Here is an 11,361-nt window from a genome sequence, read left to right on the forward strand (position 1 = left end):
GACGTGTAGGCTCACGGGCTCAATTTAAGATAATTTTTTAGCACATACCCTAACAAGAACATTGTCACCACCACCAAGAGCAGTATAAGAACGATCATTGTCACCAGTAGCATACGCTTGTACAACAGCAATCTAAGACTCTATCATCAACGAACCAGTTGAATCAACTTTTTGAAAATATCAGAGGGAACGTTTGTACAGCTGAATGTGGAATTATTAATTCGATTAATATTAAACATTATTGGTATCACAATTTATTTCAAAATCGGCAGAGCACAGGTGGATATGATATGATGTGTAATCCTAATATTATTATTATCTTTTGCTTAGATGGAGGAACTTGATTTGGATGGATTTGAAGTTGTCGTGGCCTAACGGATAAGACGTTTTACACAAAATTATAATTTGCGTAATTACTGGTGGTAGGACCTCTTGTAAGTCCGCGCGGGCGGGTACCACCACCCTGCCTATTACTGCCGTGAAGCAGTAATGCGTTTCGGCTTGAAGGGTGGGGCAGCCGTTGTAACTATACCTGAGGCCTATGAACTTATATCTCAAGGTGGGTGGCGCATTTACGTTGTGGATGTCTATGGGCTCCAGGAACCACTTAACACCAGGTGGGCTGCGAGGACGAGGTTAGCAATAAAAAAAAAACAAGCTCACGGCTCACCTGGTGTTAAGTTGTTACTGGAGCCCATAGACATTTAGAACGTAAGTTTCGTCAGCCAGACAAAGTCCTAAGGTCTCATATTTACAGTACAACGGCTGCCCCACCCCCCACCTTTCAAACCGAAACGCATTTCTGGTTCACGGTATAAATAGGTAGCGTGGTGGCACCTACCTCACAAGGCGTCCTACGACCAGTATAATATTATACATTATATAGGGGGCGGGGGTCTACAAAACTATATAGACTGTAATGTTTGTGACTATGACTGTAATATTATAAGCAACTATTCTCAGTGGGACACATTTTATACATTAAGATTTATATTACTTTTGACGTACAATCAGAAATTAACAATAGATTATTGCAAAAACACAGCTTATTTCAAAAACGTAATGAATGCTCAAACGTTTGCTTATTCAATACTAATCAGTCAAAAGTACTATTTCACCAGAAATAGAACAACAGAGCAGAAAGCTTTCTTGAAAATCCACCATTTGTGTTATTAAAAGTTAAGGTAACCGTGAATAGGCAGTGCAACAATGAGCTTAGCAGCTTTATCGCTTTGAGTAATCTCATCTAAGCAGCCTTTTACGGAGAGGAATTATCCTGAATTAAAGACGATATAAACGGCAGATTGTATATTCACAACGTTTATATTTACCGATGCCTAGATGACAATATTTTAAAATCACACATTTCGATAATTTATTGAACACATAAAATATAAAAGCTATTTTTTCGGTTTAATGATTTCATTGCCATATTATTTCTGATGTTTCGAATACTGTACAGTTTTCATGGTAATGATCGCCTAAGGTATTAATCGTAAAAGTACTTTTAATTATGTCCACGTCTCGTGAAAACCGAAGAAAATATTTTATTGAACACAAATCAAAATTTTAGATGATAAATTCAAGTCAAACGACTAACATATTCACTAAGCCGAGATTACGCATGCCCGATATATCGCGTACCCTTTAAATAGTTATGTGACATCCATAAAAGCGTAAGGGACCCGGCTAGCCGCACAATCTATCAACAAAATACGTTCGACCATAAACTGCTACAAAAGTGGTGCTTATACTTTCACAAAAGATTCGTGAGGTCAGTTTGCGTGTGGCGAACTCATGGTACGTACGGAACACGCACACAAAATTTAGGGCGGGCCCCACTTCACGGCGCTTCAAGGGCAATGCGAATAATACGCCATTGTGGCCGAAAGTACCGGAAACTGACGAATCAATGGCTTATTCTACTGATAATGGGCGTCTAATTATTTTTTTGCTCCATCGACTTTCAGTTTTGCAATTGTTGGATTCCGAAGAAGTTCGAAAGAGCCTTGGGAAACAATGATTTTCTTGTTTTTTTAATTGACTGCGATATGGCCGCGAGTATTGTTGTTCGTGATGGAAAATTTTGTGGAATTCGTTTGTAAAAAACTTAACGATTCAATATCACGATGAAGAATATAGCGCTGTTTAATTAGATCGTTAATTGTTTTGCTTTGTAATATACGTTATAATTGTTTACTCCTAATGAAATTACAAAAAAAAATAAACAAAATTTACATATTTTTTTACAAAATCTATCTAGCGAGTAAAATTAGGTAATAGGTAATTGAATACTGCAACTATAATTATGAATTCAGACACTTCAATAGCCCATACTTAACGAGTTAGACATTGCCATTAAAATTTATCATAACCTGTTAAAATCAACAAAAACCGCTAAAATATCTAAATTAATTAAAAAAATCCAAGACGTGGAGCATTCAAGACGCTTGCCTGGAAGCTTTTGAGTGTGCACGAGAAAGCTTCTTGTCCTTAATTGCACGTGTATGTGCCGGAACATATACAAACACATTGCGTGCATGTACTAATTACCAGAAGCCTACCTGTTCGTGCAGTAAAGCTGTTATGTGTTATAATTTGAAAGGATAGCCGCTACGTAAAACAATTGAGACTTCGAACTCAAAGTCTCAAATGGATTGGAATTTACGTTGTAAGTCTATAGGCTACGATGATTGTTCAATATAAGGTTGGTCGAAGGACATTACTTATTTAGTGCAATAAATACAAAATAGTATGTATATGCGACATCATACACTATCCAAAGTTGAATTAGGAACTCTGTTACACCTTCTGCACGTGCTAGGTCCCTAATTAGATGCTGTTAGAAACGAATGTAAATATAAATTCCTATAATTATAAATTCTATTTATACTTACTTTACTGCTACTTTTAATGTCTTCTATTTAATTTATTTGTTTTTATTACTGGCTTATTTATGTTTGAAACCATCCACGCCCAACGACGTGGGTAGATCAAGGATACTAAATTATAAATTATAAGTTTCTATTTACTGTTATCTATATATATGAAAATGAATTGCTGTTCGTTAGTGTCACTAAAACTCGAGAACGGCTTTTTTTTATTGCTAGATGAGTGGACGATCTCACAGCCCACCTGGTGTTAAGTGGTTACTGGAGCCCATAGACATTTACGATGTAAATGCGTCACCCACATTGAGATATAAGTTCTAAGGTCTCAAGTATAGTTACAACGGCTGCCCCACCCTTCAAACCGAAACGCATTACTGCTTCACGGCAGAAATAGGCAGTGTGGTGGTACCCACCCGCGCGGACTTACAAGAGGTCCTACCACCAGTAATACCGGCTGAACCAATTTGGCTAATTTTGGTCTTGAATTATTTGTGGAAGTCCAGAGAAGGTTTAAAAGTTAGATAAATATGAAAATGCTCGGAATTAAATAAAAACTGTTTTGTTTTTCCTTTGATGTGTCCCCCGTTGGACGGATTCCTTTTGTTTGTTTTAAGTATATTTTTCTGCCGGGTCATCTAGTCTTTCATAAAAATCTTGCATCGTCTTTGGTTCCTTAATGAATTCAGCTTAGCTTTGCACATAGTGGCATTGTCAAAATCTTAGGTTCTCTTATCTGTGTCCAATAAAAAACCAGAATAGGTCTTCAGTCGACTTACAAAATCAAGTAGGTATTATTTATACTATAGAAGCCTTTAAGAACGCGATCAAACAGTTCAATTATTGTAATCCCCGTGACGAAAAGGCAACTAATCTAATTATTGCGCAGCCTTTACTCCGAGCCGTCTGACGACATCGAAATTAACTGTCCATTTACAGGATCGAATTTTTAATTTAATTACGTTTTTGGGATCGTTCCTAACAAGCGTTACGATTGAGAAAAGATATGGACATTTTAAGTTGGATTTTAAAGTAATTATTACAATGGTTGCTATCAAAATCCGTACGGGTAAGGAAATTTTATAATACTATGTCCTGGCACGAAGCCGTGTGTTCCGGATTAAGGCATCAGATACCATTTTACTTGAGTTTTGAAAGAAAAAGATGTGTGGTGTCATGGGACACCGGATAGGAACTAAGTTCCTTATTATAAAAATATTAATTTTAAGTTCTATTCGAGGTATAAAGAAAATAAAACTGGAGGTTTCGCAACAGCCCACGGTCATTCGGTAATGTGCGAACTTATTGTGGTACACTTTATTCACGGATGTTTGCATCAGAGTTAGTGTGCTGCGCAAACGAACGCTCTGAGATCGTGGTCAATGAATGATAAAACAATATGTTATTAAATTTTTTGTACGTTATTACAAAGTTAAGTCGTACACTGTGTGCATTATTAATAAAAATCTTACGTTACGGACGTTTTTTCCCGGTTAGGGTACCCCTCCGCATTGTCCCATAGAGAACGTCGTTCCAAAACTTTAAAACGTTGACTGCCATGTAGGTCACCGGTGCCCTACGTGGCGCTCTGAAGTGATTATGTCGAATTCTCTTTTGGATCTCCTTACTAAGGCACCGGAATATCTAGTAGTCTGTGGGAAAGACGAATCCAAAGATACAATAACAAAAGAAGGCAAAGTTAGGTAATCCAGTCGTTAGTAATAGAAATCGATTAATCTTCAGAGCGCCACGTAGGGCACCGGTGACCTACATGCCAGTCTACGTGTTAAGACGAATCTAATGAGTATACATTCAATGAGTTAACCAACAATTATTCAAATTCAAATTATACGCTTCAACGCAATCAATACGCTTTTATTAGCTTCAAACGTATGTATGTTAGTATGGGCTCCAGTAACCACTTAACACCAGGTGGGCTGTGAGCTTGTCTACCCATGTAAGCAATAAAAAAAAATTGTTTCGGAATCTTTGAACATGATTTTGACCCCCTTCAAAACGTCGGATTAACTCGAAGTTTGGTATACTTAATAAGGACCGATCGTAATTGAATATTTAAAAAAATATTGAAAAAATTGAAATTCAACTAAAAAATTAAAAATAAATATAATAGTTTAAATTACCTACAAAATACGCTTTTATAGAAATACCAACTAAAAAACAGAAAAAAAATTCGTGGGGTATCAGTAGTTATAAGTGTTTTATGAACAGATATGAGTAGAAGAGTTATTTTGATAATATCCTGAAAAGCACCCCACGCTTTTTTACAATAAAATCATTTTTTCTTACACTATTTTTAATTCAAATTTATTAAAACTTATTTTCTGTTTTTTAGTTGGATTTTCTGTAGACGCGTGTTTTGTTATTTTTTTTTATTTCGTAGAGATTAAGCCAGCTCGTCGTTCTCTTCTCTATTATAGACACAAGAGGTAAGCTTCACTCTTCAAAATCAATAAAGCCACAGTCTAGCTTAAAGCATACCACTGCTTGCACGTTTCAAAAGTCAAAAAAGCACAATTGTATGAGTAACACACTAAATTATCACATATTTTTTGGTGTTGTGACGGACTTTCTTATTATGAATTTCAGTAACAACCGAACAAAGGGAACAGTGAGCTTGACTACAAGTCTGTGAACAATGAAAAAATTGTATGAGTGAGGTCACAACTAATGACTTTTTGTTTAAATATACGAATTCAAAAACCGAGAAATACATCAGTTAATAAAATAATCGGGGCATTTTTTTTTTTTGGTCAGGAGGAAATCGCCGGACTTCCGCCCTTCTCTGGGGATGGCGGGCGGGGTATGTCAGAGTCGAACTGACTAAAACCTCCTGTTGGTCAACAACCAACGTCCGAAGCGTTTAGTGCGGAGCACATCTCTCCCATCAGCCTCCCCCTCGGGACGCCGGGCTGGCGGTCGTCGGCGCCACGATCACCAGCCCTCTCGGTCGGCAGACTGTCCGAAGTCCGCCTAGATGGCGCCGGTTAGAAATAATCGGGGCCTAATGAATAACAACCTCAGTGCATTCGTATCGAGCAATGCGACTGTGCCAGTGTACAAATCTCGCGGCCACCTATCAAAAATTTCTGATCAAATACGTACTTAGCAAACGCTCACAAATGAATTCCAAGATCCAGTAATAATACCGTGTAATAAAGATCAAACCCGCTAAAACTATAGTTTTCGTGGGTAATTTCTGGTAGGGCTAGAAAGTCTTGTGAGCCCGCACGGGTAGGTAGATACCACCAGTCTACCTATTTCTGCTGTGAAGCACTAATGATTTGAAGGGTAGGGCAGATGTTGTACTATATATAAAATGGCAAAATTTACGTTATTTATGTCTATGTGCTTCGGTAACCGCTTAACACCAGGTGGGCCGTGACGCTGATCCACTCATCCACCCATCTCAGCAATAAAAAAATAAAAAAATGATTTTGGGAATCAAGTTTTTTTTAAGGACCAAGCGACATTTACAAGGCATGTCTTAAAATTCAATAAAAGATCTTAATATGAATCATTCACGCTGATTTCGGCTAAAGCGATAAGCGACGGACTCTTAATTCATGAATAGTATTTTGATGTATATATATACGAGTATGTATATGTGTGTATTTATTCTAAATTACTTTCAAGACGCACGCTAGAGTATCGCACCTCAATAATTTTTCAATATATTTATCAAATCTTTTTGACAAAACGTGACAGTCAAAATATATTGCTAATAATGCTAACAACCACAGAGAAGCGTTCAAGAAATGAATAAAAACTTATTTTTGAAACGCTTTTTTAAAAAATCTTTAAGATTACTTCTACGAAAACGAAGTGACTCCGTTTTAATTTGCACCACAATTATATAGACGGTCGGTCTATTTCTTGTTGACTTATTTATAGTTTGACTGTTTTTAATACGACTAACTTCATTTATCTTACCATGATACCGCTTTGAAAGTATCCTTTCGAAGGTGAATAAAGACTGCTTAGATAATTTAGACTGTTTTAATCTCTTTCGTATCCGTGACACCACATACGTATTTTGGATTTACTTATTTAGCATCTATGTATTTTAAATATACAAATTAACCTAAATTATGTTTCACGATTTTTTTCCATTTTGTTTTTATTTTTTAGTAAAAAAAAACAAATTAGCAAAACTAAAATCACCTCCGAAAAATATTTATATTTTCTTTAATAGAAAATTACATTAACTTACATATTTAGTATTTATTAATTTCTAAGTTTCTAACAAACATTGCTGATATTTTTTATGGAATAAAAAGTATGTTAAACATTTTTTTCATTTTAGTTATACATTTTTTATAACACAAATAAAACTCACCAATCGCTATGAAATCCATACAAAAATAAGTCACAACACAAGAATAGATATCCAGTCTTAAATCGAGTAACTGAAAATTGTCACAGACCTCAACGAATCTTCAATAAATAGCACTAACAAAAAGTTCAGTACCACAGCCGTTTGTTCGTAAACTATTGTAGGAATACGCGCGGTTTTTCGCGTGGAGCCGCGGCGTAACGACCTCACTGTACTGGTCGACAGGCGGCCAATTACTGAGGACTACACGCAAGCCCGTGCCTAGCTCTCCCCTGCGCATGCGCCAAGCCGATTGACACCTAACCTTATATAATATACAGGAGCGAATATTCATAAGTTAGTTTTTAGTTTTGTTTAGAATGCTTCCCACGGGACGGTACGGGACGAGGTGTTTGCGAAATCAAAACAAACGAGCTCGTTCTGAACGTTAAAAGGGATATTTTGTTTATCTAAATGAAGCGTAATGCGAAAATTCGCAAGTTTTGTTTTTGCGAAATTGTTTTGAAATTTATTTGTTTTTAGGAGCATAACTTGAACGTTACTTCCTTCCACCTTCAAACCAGTGAAACAAAGCAGATTGTAGAATCAGAAATGGTTTCAGTGCCTCTCGAATTTTTCCCTCTATTTACAAGTTTTTGGTTTAGAGCTTTTACAGATCAGCCATTATTCACCAAGATCAGATCATGAATATGCCAACTGGCCACTAAAGGCCATAGCTTGAATACCACTATCGATCGTGAAACATCTACGTCTCAATTGTGTGCATAACTTTCACCCTTCAAACCTAGAGAACGCATGACTGCTTCGCGGTAGAAATGAACAACTTAGTGCAACCTGCTTAATATATCTTTTTCTCATCATATCTTTTTCTTGCCCTCATCCCACATTATATGGGATTGGCGCAGTACGTCCTCTTATTACGCTGCATAGAGATTTGGCATAAGTTTTACGACCAGCTACCTGCCCGACGTCATTCCTCCTTGGCTTATATCACCAGTAGTATATCCATTACAACATGCTACAAGGATGTATTTCTTCTATTTTTGATTTTGGTGTTTCTTTTACTTCATCTAATTCGGTATACCGAGGGAGAGGGTGATGAGAGAGATGTAATCCGCACTAAGCGCTTCACTATCCCCCCTTTGCCTCTTCATGAGTTCTGTGTCTTGCGAGGTTCGGACGTGGGTTGTTGAGCGACAGGAGGTTTTAGTTAGTTCAACTCTGACGTGCCCCGCCCTCCATCCCCAGTGGAAAGGAGTGGAGCGATTTCCTCCTGACCAAAAAAAAAAAACTATATGATAATACTCACACCACTAGTAATTACATAATGTTACAAAATGGTGACATACAACTAAATAACAATCCATCGTGAAACAATTATAATAAGACACCCACGCGTTTTTCTTAAGCGGAAAATGTGTCTTAGTCATGATTAATTCATTGGCGCTAAAATTAATCCGCCCGCCGGGACATCTTTTAAATCGCTAAAAGCTTTAACATCCATCCCCTTTTATCAGTACGATTGTACAAAGCCACTCAACCCTTTTAAACCCCAATCCGAAGTGCGTCCGGTCGTTAGTACACATTAATGGAATCCACCGAGTTACTCTGTCGTGAAAATAACAAGGAGCCGTCGATTGTAGGGACCAATAAGTTTTTGAACGAAACAAAAACAGCGTAGCTTTAGTTTATCATCGTCAAGGCTTTTATTTAGATCTTCCAGGCGCCCTCAATGTTATACTGGAGCCTATTAAGATCATACGCACTACTCGTTATCATTATTACAAAGAGCAACTTTCAAGCAAGCTTTCTAACCATTACGCAGTAGTATGTAATTTGTACAGTTTATTGACCGAAAGCTTCGGTGGTTGCATCGGCGACCGTCGGTCCGGTGTCTGGCTGGATGGCTAAATTACCGTCATCCAGCGCTTCCCGGCCGAGCTTACGCTGTCCGAGATTAGTAGAAACAGGGTTGGAAACTTTGATGGGCAAGCGATCAATGATTGCTTACTTTAGGTGCGAATTCCACACACCATACCAAAAAGGCTTTCGATTAATTGGTTATTTTCTTAATTTTTGAGTTCATAACATTCGTGCTCTATTATGCTAAGCATAAAGACAAAAGCTTTAGAAACACTATGCTTAGTATAGTTACATATGCTGTAACTTCAGACGTGATATGATTGAACTTTTCCATTATTCAATTTCCATAAGGATGATTAATAAATATTATCTTCGCTTTTCGCGAATCATAGACATAATTAAAATTGCTTTTACGGATGAATTTAGCATTTTTAATTGTTTTGGTAGTTTAAAAGTTTAAATTACTGATGTAAAGTTTAATTTTACTAGTGGTAGGACATCTTGTGAGTCCCCGCGGGTAAGTACCACCGCCCTACCTATTTCTGCCGTGAAGCAGTAATGCGTTTCGGTTTGAAGGGTGGGGCAGCCGTTGTAACTATACTTGAGACCTAATAGACCTTATGTCTCAAGGTGGGTGGCGCATTTACGCTGTAGATGTCTATGGGCTCCAGTAACCACTTAATATCTGGTGGGCTGTGAACTCGTTCATTCATCTAAGCAATAAAAAAAAAATTATGTTACATTAATTTTATGGCTCTTACAGTTACGAAATTTCAAGCCCACACATTGGCAATTTACAAAAGAAAAACAATAAATATTTTTATGTTAAAACTTCGTATATGTATCCTTTGTTAAATAAAATCATTTAAAATTTAGTATAATTTCGAAAAAGCAAAGCCTAGTGAGTTTAAAAACAGACAGGGTATTACTAAAATCAAAGTATTTTTAACAAGTTTTTTTTTCTGTTCTGAACAATTCGAAGTTGAGTGACCTTCGCTATCTCATCCTCATTAAAATACAAGAAATAATTGTCTTTGTAAGCTATTAATCATAATTTCAAGTAACAAGTTTGACGAGCGCCCGGAATAGGGAACGCTTCGTGGAAATATCATTCATTATTCTTCAAATTGTACCTACAATTATTGGATTGTTAAATTTTGTATGTACGCTTTAATCGTGAATTCGTTGCTTTGTCAAATCAAATCGTAATATTGGTTTATATTTCCAAAGCAGTCGCAAAATAATTATGAAATATAAAAATGATTTTTAATCAGTTCCATTTATCTGCTTTAAAGACTTTTTTTTTATTGCTTGCATGTGTGGTCGAGCTCACAGCCCAGCTGGTGTTAAGTGTTTGCTGGAGCCCATAGACATCGACAATGTAAATGCCGCCACCCACCTTGAGATATGAGTTCTAAGGTCTCAGTATAGTTACAACGGCTGCCCCACCCTTCAACAATACTCGTAGAATCGAACGAGGGAGTAGGAAATCTTATAACTTCCACCTATGATTATGGAAATAAGAAGCAGGAAACGCTGGACATGAACCTACTAAAACCCTGTCGCTTCGAAACAGTTTGTGCCTGAATGTCGGATGGAACAGAAATTGAACAAGGCAGTAGAGCAAGGCGAGATAAGGCGTAAACGCCATATTTACCACCGTCAATCTTCCGTCATGGTTGACGAAGTACTAGCAATCAACAGTGCCACGAGTACACTTACTGGTGGTAGGACCTCTTGTGAGTCCGCACGGGTAGGTACCAACACCCTGCTTATTTCTGTCGTGAAGCAGTAATGCGGTTTGAAGGGTGGGGCAGCCGTTGTAACTATACTGAGACCTTAGAACTTATATTCCAAGGTGGGTGGCGCATTTACGTTGTAGATGTCCATGGGCCTCAGTAGCCACTTAACACCAGGTCCACCCAACTAAACGATAAAAACACACTTCTTGGTAAATAAAAATCTTATCTTAATAATGATATAATAATGAGAGCATCTGAATTCATAAACGGTCACAATAATCGACAAGTACTTGTGACAGTTGGACTCGTAACACCAACTTTCTAACCTTGTTAATATGATGTGAAAATATCATGACGAAAATAAGGCTGACAAACAGTGATCTGATGCAAGGACACTAATAGATAGGCCAGTATGCAGCGGTGACCTCGTCGTGCTTATTATTAGAAAATCTATATTTGAAACTTTAAATTTGCAAAATAAATTGTCGAGTAAATCAAAATACTCACTTTAACT

The 11,361-nt window shown here is 37.2% G+C and overlaps 1 protein-coding gene across 1 annotated transcript in view; it reads right to left on the bottom strand.

The window, feature by feature from the left end:
- Nucleotides 1–7,480, bottom strand: part of LOC105841898 (nephrin) — a 205,316-nt gene extending 197,836 nt beyond the window's left edge. Inside the window, exon 1 of the mRNA XM_021349120.3 lies at nucleotides 7,246–7,480. The gene's annotated coding sequence lies outside the window, so the exon portion shown is untranslated. The remainder of the gene's footprint in view (nucleotides 1–7,245) is intronic.
- Nucleotides 7,481–11,361: the final 3,881 nt, after the last annotated feature.

This window comes from Bombyx mori, chromosome 13, assembly GCF_030269925.1.
Source record: "Bombyx mori chromosome 13, ASM3026992v2".
NCBI classification, from domain to species: Eukaryota; Metazoa; Arthropoda; class Insecta; order Lepidoptera; family Bombycidae; genus Bombyx; species Bombyx mori.